Source organism: Mytilus trossulus, chromosome 1 (assembly GCF_036588685.1).
Source record: "Mytilus trossulus isolate FHL-02 chromosome 1, PNRI_Mtr1.1.1.hap1, whole genome shotgun sequence".
Lineage (NCBI taxonomy): Eukaryota > Metazoa > Mollusca > Bivalvia > Mytilida > Mytilidae > Mytilus > Mytilus trossulus.
This window is the reverse complement of record NC_086373.1, coordinates 76,885,904-76,893,391: the sequence shown is the minus strand read 5'-3', so window position 1 is coordinate 76,893,391 and position 7,488 is coordinate 76,885,904.

Genomic DNA, 7,488 nt, shown 5'->3' with positions numbered 1-7,488 from the left:
CTTACTAAATTACAGTATCTATTTAAATCAAAGTCTGTTTTACATATTAAAAAATTGTGTAACTACATAAAATCTGCGTGGTCAATCAGATCACATATTGTAACTTAATGTTATTTGCTTTCTTGTAATGATTTATATGTATTGTTCTCTGCTGTTTATCATTTGTCATGTTGTAAATATGTTTTTCGTTGCTATAGCATATATATGCTTTTTGCAATAAAGTATTCATTCATTCATTCATTCAGTGTCACCAACTGACCATTAATGTTGTTCATTATACTTTAATATGATATAATAAGAGAGAACTAGCCCTCGAACCTCGTATGTTTTACTTTTAATTTAACCTATCAGAGAAGAAGCTTCGAACTTCCTGTTTCATTTTATATTATAGACGTAATTTTAAAGTGTACTTTTAAGAAAGATATCGTTATCAGAAAAATAACCAGTGTAAACGTTAAAACACATCCTTAGGTAGATATGAATTTTAAAATCAATCTCAAAGTCATTAATATCCATGTCCTGTTTCCTTAATTCCTTTAATGCATTTATAAAGATGCACTTACAATAGTAAACAGAGTGAGAGAACAATGGATATATGTATGTTTATATGTCTTAATGTTGTATTTTTCAATGTTATAAACTGTAATCCATGTCAATTGAACGGAACTGACGCTAATTGTAGAGACAGAAAACTTACAAAAGTACCGGATAATCTTCCAGAATGGATTACATCTTTAAACTTAAAACAGAACAGCATCGCAGAATTACTAAACAGAGCTTTCAGTCGTTACAGGCAGTTGAAACAATTACATCTTGATAAAACAGGGCTTGTGTTTATCCACAAGGATGCTTTCTATGGATTGAAACACCTGAATGTTTTAACACTTTCAAAAAACAAAATGGATTTATCAAATTCAAGTTCAGCTGACATTTTTAAACCACTAACATCGTTGCTAGAGCTTGACATAAGTGAAAATGATAATATCCCGGATGTAGCTTCAATTTCGTATCCATTCCTTGGCTACATGAAACAACTTAGACATTTGTCAATAGATCTTTTATCTGAGCGTGTATTTGAACGCTGTGGTTTTAGACAACTTAATTTGAAGTCACTTCATTTTAACAGGTGTTATATAGATCGTTTGACCAACAAAACATTTTTAAATTTACCGTCCACTTTAGAGGAAGTACATTTTTACAATTCCAAGCACATTACTGACATAGAATCAAATACATTAAGACCTTTAGTTAACCTTAAGGTTTTACGTTTAAACAAGATCTGTTCCAGGTTCGATTTAGCTTTGAAACTGTTGTACCCGTATGAAAACAAATCAATTTCAAAGATTGATTTTACAGAAGTAAATCCAGGTATCTGTGAAGGCCCTCTTCATTTCCCAAGCGCTGTCATTGTAACTCAAGAAATGTTTACACATTTACAAAAAGTTTGTATTCAAAAATTAATTTTGATGGAAGATGGAATTGTAGATTTTGAACCGAAGTCAATACTATGGTATAAATTTCCAGAATGTTTTGAAAGCATTATTATGTCGAAGAATCGCTTTCCAATCACAAACGGATTTAAAATAGCCGAACTACTCGTTTTAACTCGTAAGGTAAAAAACCTCAAACATTTTGATTTGTCTTACAATCCGTTATCCTATGACGACACAGAACCGTTTACGTCAAATCTGGACGACAGCTGCTTCACTTCGAATCATGAACATGCAGAAAAACTCAATAATGTCTCGGATTATCGTAAAAAAACATTTTACATATCGTTACCTCCTAAGTTAGAAACACTTAGAATATCAAATTTTCTGCAGAAAATAGTAGACAGCAATTTAACAATTGGCATACAAAATCCGTCAAAACTAAAATATTTAGACCTTTCTTACTTTTTATTTCATTCCATTCCTGATTTAATGTTCCTACACCACAGTAACGTCGAATTTATTAACCTTACTGGACTGGATTCAAGATTGTTTGTAAAAACAAAAAACCAACCATTACTAGAAAGTGCCCGGACAGTTATACTCAAACAAACACACCTAGGCAGAACAATATACAAATTTGGGGAATCTACATTTAAGGCAATACCAAATGTTACAACATTAGACATCTCCTCAAATAATATTTGGTATATACCGATAAAAGCCTTTTCTTCAAATAAACAGTTATCTAAGCTTATTATGACATTTAATTTATTTGCTGAAATTCCAATATCCCTGATGTCATTATCTAAACTAAATGATCTTCATATGGAATATAATATGCTTCAAACAATAAACCTAACAACGAGGAACTGGTTAGAAAAACAAAGAATACGAAACAACGGGACATTTTTTCTCGGACTTAAGGGAAACGTTTTCAAATGTGAGTGTGACACCTCCGATTTTATCCGATGGATGTTTGAAACTAAAGTAAAGTTCGATAAGGAAAATAAAAAGTACAAGTGTAGATTGAAAAACGGAACGGTATCAACTACAGATCGTGTTCACAACGAATTTCATCATCTTTTCAGTAACTGCGGCAGTCAGTATTGGCTTCTGGTAGGAATTGTTCTACTTTCCGTGTTCACTGTGTTGACAATTCCAGCTGCCATAATTATAAATTGCAAATGGAGAATAGTTTACTGGATTTATCGAGAATTCAAGACAGTCGTCCAAAAAAGATTAAAACAAGATTTTTGCTATGAAGTTTATGTATCCTACGCACGTGATAGTGGTAACTGGGTGAAAGATTCACTCGTTCTAAAAATAGAAAATTGTTGGAAAATGACCGTTTGTGTAGAAGATCGTGATATTCTTGCTGGCGGAAGTTTCGCCGAAGCAATTGCAATGTCCATCGAAAAAAGTCGAAACGTCATTTTTGTTGTATCTGATGATTTTAAAGAAAGAAAATGGACAAGTTATGAAATCGAAAGAGCAAAATACGAAAAGTATACTGGAAATCTTCACCATATAATTATCATAACAAAACAGGTTTCAGTGGATAAAATTCCCACCGAATTTAATCGGTTTTGGAAAGATGTGATGCTCATTGAATGGCCAGAAGAGGATTGTGATTTTGGATGGGATAAATTGAAAATAGCTCTGTTTCAACAAGACAAATTATGAACAAACACTTGTTTTATAATTTTTACCCAATAAAGACGGATTTTCTCTCTGTAAATATTTTTTTTTTATCAACATTATACCTAAAATGCCTATATGCATAAACTCGAAACTATGTATCTGCCTTTCGTGTGTATTTTAGTCTAGACGACATCTAATTAACCATCGAGGTTACCTTCCGAAGACTTACGACGGTTACATAACCCGATTTAAACATAAACATAGAAATAAATAGATAAAGAACTCGTGCGATTGGTTTTTTTCTAGGTCTGTTTGATTTCATATTATAGGTCAAACAATAGTATACTTGTATAAGAATAAGTTTTTGAAGATCGAATCAGTCAACCAAATGGTTGACCCTTGTTTGACTTTCAATGTTGTCATTCATTCATTCACTACATGGACAAGTTCATGCGTAACCAATCTCTAGCTAAGAGGTTTAATTGAAGTTCACATGAATACGGATTTAATGAAGTCAAATTATTCACTTGCAAATAATTGCATTAGATGTATGTTTCATTATAACACTTTATTCTGATTGGCTAACTGCACATCACGTGTTATTCCTTAACTTCAATTGCATCACTCAATAAAACTTTTCATTCATATGATAACAAGTGGTCAAACAATAAAGAGCACAGGTGAATTAAATAAAAAAAATATAAAATTCGTGTTATCATGATCATAGCTTAAAAATGCAATTATAAGTATGGAATGCTTCTTTTTGTAACATCATGAGGGTGTAAAAGCGTTGACCGTGCGCATATTTTTAAAATGAAGCGCGGAAATACAAATTGTACTTCGGTCAACGCTTTCACACCCCAATGAAGTTACAAAAAGAAGCATTCAATTCTTAAATAAATGATTCATAATCTATGTTTCTTTGCTTATTTTGATAAAACTGAACCAAACTGGCTGCTTATAGATAATTTTTTATTTCACTTTCGTGTATATAAGTTTTTAAATTTACAAAAGATGAAATAGAATAAAAAAATACTCTTTTTCGAATTGCTTTTGCTCCTATGTTTTTTCGAATTGCTTGTGTACATACTTTTTTTCAACTTGCGTGTGTACAAGCTTCCTTTTCAAAGGTCTATCTGAACTAACACAATATTTTATTTTGATATCTCCTTAATATATTTAGCAGATTCGAACCAAAGGCCCCGTTTTAAATCACTTGGCGTCAGTCGTCTGTCCATTATTTTCTTATCCCACCAAGCGCCACCGAGTCAGTTGAGGGTAAAATGTTGATTCATCTTTAATCCAATTCAACACTCATTTCAATTATCAACCAACATAATGTATATTCATATTGGAAAGCACGTCATATCTTGTTCTTGAAAATAGATTCACCAATTATTTATATTATCGGAGTATATAATTTGACAATATTAAATTTTCTCAAAGATTTTTAACAGTTGCTGCCATCTTACAGGCCATCATACTTCACATACCTGACATTTTATCTTTACTTCAGTGCTTCTGTGAAAAAAAAAGTATTTTCTATGTGGTGGAATAAAACATAACACAATAAGTGCATGATTTTGCTATAATAAGATCTTGTTATTTTCCTTACCGTTACCGGTATTCAAATTAGTTTTAAAGTTGTGACCATTTGAAATTGGGCTATTATTTTTTAGAATTTTCCCTTAGACTTCTTTAATAAACCCCTATCAGAGGCGGATTTAGGGGGGGGGGCCGCCCCCCCCCCCCCCCCCACACTTTTTGGAAAAAATGTTGGTTGCTTATTTAGGGAATCACTGGAGCGGGACTGGAGCGGGCCCCCTCTTAGGTCAGTCAGTGGGCCCCCACTTATGAAAAATCCTGGATCCGCCACTGCCTATGTCCTATTTCTAGCCATGGAGGCAATGTTGGTTGGATCATAGGGTCATCTGTCACATTTTTCAATCAAGATACCCATTGGAAATTGTGATTAATATAAAAAAAAAAAGAAGATGTGGTATGATTGCCAATGAGACAACTGTCCACAAGAGACCAAAAGGACACAGACATTAACAACTATATGTCACCGTACGGCCTTCAACAACGAACAAAGCCCATACCGCATTGTCAGCTATAAAAGGGCTCGATATGACAATGTAAAACAATTCAAACGAGAAAACTAACGGCCATATTTATATAAAAAAAACGAACGAACAACAAATATGTAACACACTGAATTACAGGCTTGGGACAGGCACATTCATAAGTTATCAATTCAGGGACGGCAACCCATCAACATGTTGTCTGATTAGTCTGACATTTTTGGGGCGGATAGATCTAAACCTTATAAACATGTTTTTATTGCTTTCAAATTTGCTCTAAATGCTCAAGTTTTAGAGACATAAGCCAAAAACTATCCCTATGTTCTATTTTTAGCCATGCCAGCCATGTTGGTTGGCAGGCGTGGTAATCGGACACATTTTTAAAATAGTTGCCCTAATGATTATTATAGCCAAGTTTGGTTAAAGGAGTAGGTCCGGTAAAGGCCGATTTTGGCCTCAAATTTCAGCTTCATCTGACACTAGATTTTTGACTCTTTTTAAACACTTAAATTTCATTTGATTCAATTAGTTTAAGTGAAAAATACTAACTGATCTAGTCATTAAAAACGCTCCGATTCAAACTCAAACATGAAAATCTATCAAATATGCCAATAAATGTCACAATTCAGATGGTTTTTTGTCAAAAATGAAAGTGGCCACATCCGTGTTCATCCTCAATCTTTGTATATGTTATTTATTATAATCATTTACAACTCGCCTTTCAATATAAAGAATGAACACAAATGCGCGGCCTCTTTCATATTAGACGGAAACTGTCTAAAATTTAACTAAAATGCTAAAATAGTGAAGATTTCAGTAATTTAGCATTACGTAATGATGCTAGTACCCGATATATAAGCATTGTATTGTCAAACAAAAAAACATATTCATGTAGCAAAAGCATTATACTTTCCAATTAATAACTAAAAGTTTACATTTTAATAACTTTGTAAATTTGCTATATTTTTGAACCTACTCCTTTGGTCCAGTTGTTTAGGAGAAGAAGATAGTTGGAAAAGTTAACGGACGACGGACGCCAAATGATGAGAAAAGTTAGAAAGTGTCCGACTTTAATATCAGATCGATACTAACGACAAATCAAATACAACAACAACAAAATATGTAAAAAAAAAGACACGAAACACAACACACCGATTTGAGGGTACACACTGTTACTGAAGTTGTCTAGCTGTTACAGAAACATTACTGTAAATTAGGAAGTGGTTTCTTTTTAATAAGGTTGATCCAAGCAAAGTCAAATTGTCAAACAAATATTGATATCAATTATCAAATATTTTGATAAAAAAGTTTGATGTAACTTGTAGCAACATAATCATTGACGTAATAATTTACCAGTTTTACATATATCGTTTGCTTTCATTGAAATATAATGTCGTTAGAGACACGGACAAAGCAAGCGAGTTGGGGAATATTCACACTATAAAGGCAAAATGACAATAACCTGCAAATGAATTTCTGCAATGTTTTTTTAAAGTTAATCGACTTATGGCATGATTCGGATATACATTTGGATATATTGTAATGCGGGGTTCACACATTGCCGATTATTGCTCCCGTTTGAGATCAGACAGCAATACGACACGAAAAGTGAAAAAGTCGGATTAGTATCCTCAATTATCTGGAATGTCCTATCATTGTCTGAACGCAGTCGTTTTAGTTCGTAACAGATTCCTACGGGTCGGGAAGGGTCCGAATAGTTCGGCAAAGCACCCCGACAGTTAGGTGCGTCCCGTAACATTCGGGGCAACTCAGCCAATTTTGTCTAGTCGGATTACAATCGTGGCAATATCGTGACAGATTCTGCTGTATCGGATCGAATTCCGAACAATGTCTTGCGTATTCTGGACGGTGTCCTGTTGAACGGGAATGATCTGCAGTAATTTTTCATAGCTGTTTTTCTGCCGATTGAGTCCAGATTGCATCCAGATCTTGTCGATTGCGAACCGTTTTTCGCCGAAACCGTTCCGAAACAGTCCCGTAATAAATACAAAATTCGTCAATGTCATTATGATACCCACGTCAGAGTCCCGACAATTACAGAATACAATACGACTGAGACCAGACAAAAGCCGTTTGCAATGCGATAGAGCGGACCGTGATAGGATTACGTTCCGACAGTACCTGATCATCCCGAATATGCCAACAGTTTTCGAACGGATAACTTCCGTCAGCGTCGGTTCACTGTCTGGTCACTGTCTGATATCTGTCGGATAACATTCGGTAGAGTCGGGACGCAGTCGTGACAGACTCGTTCGAATTTTACCTGGCGAAAAATACAAGTCGGATTAGAAGCGGATTCAGAACGGGAT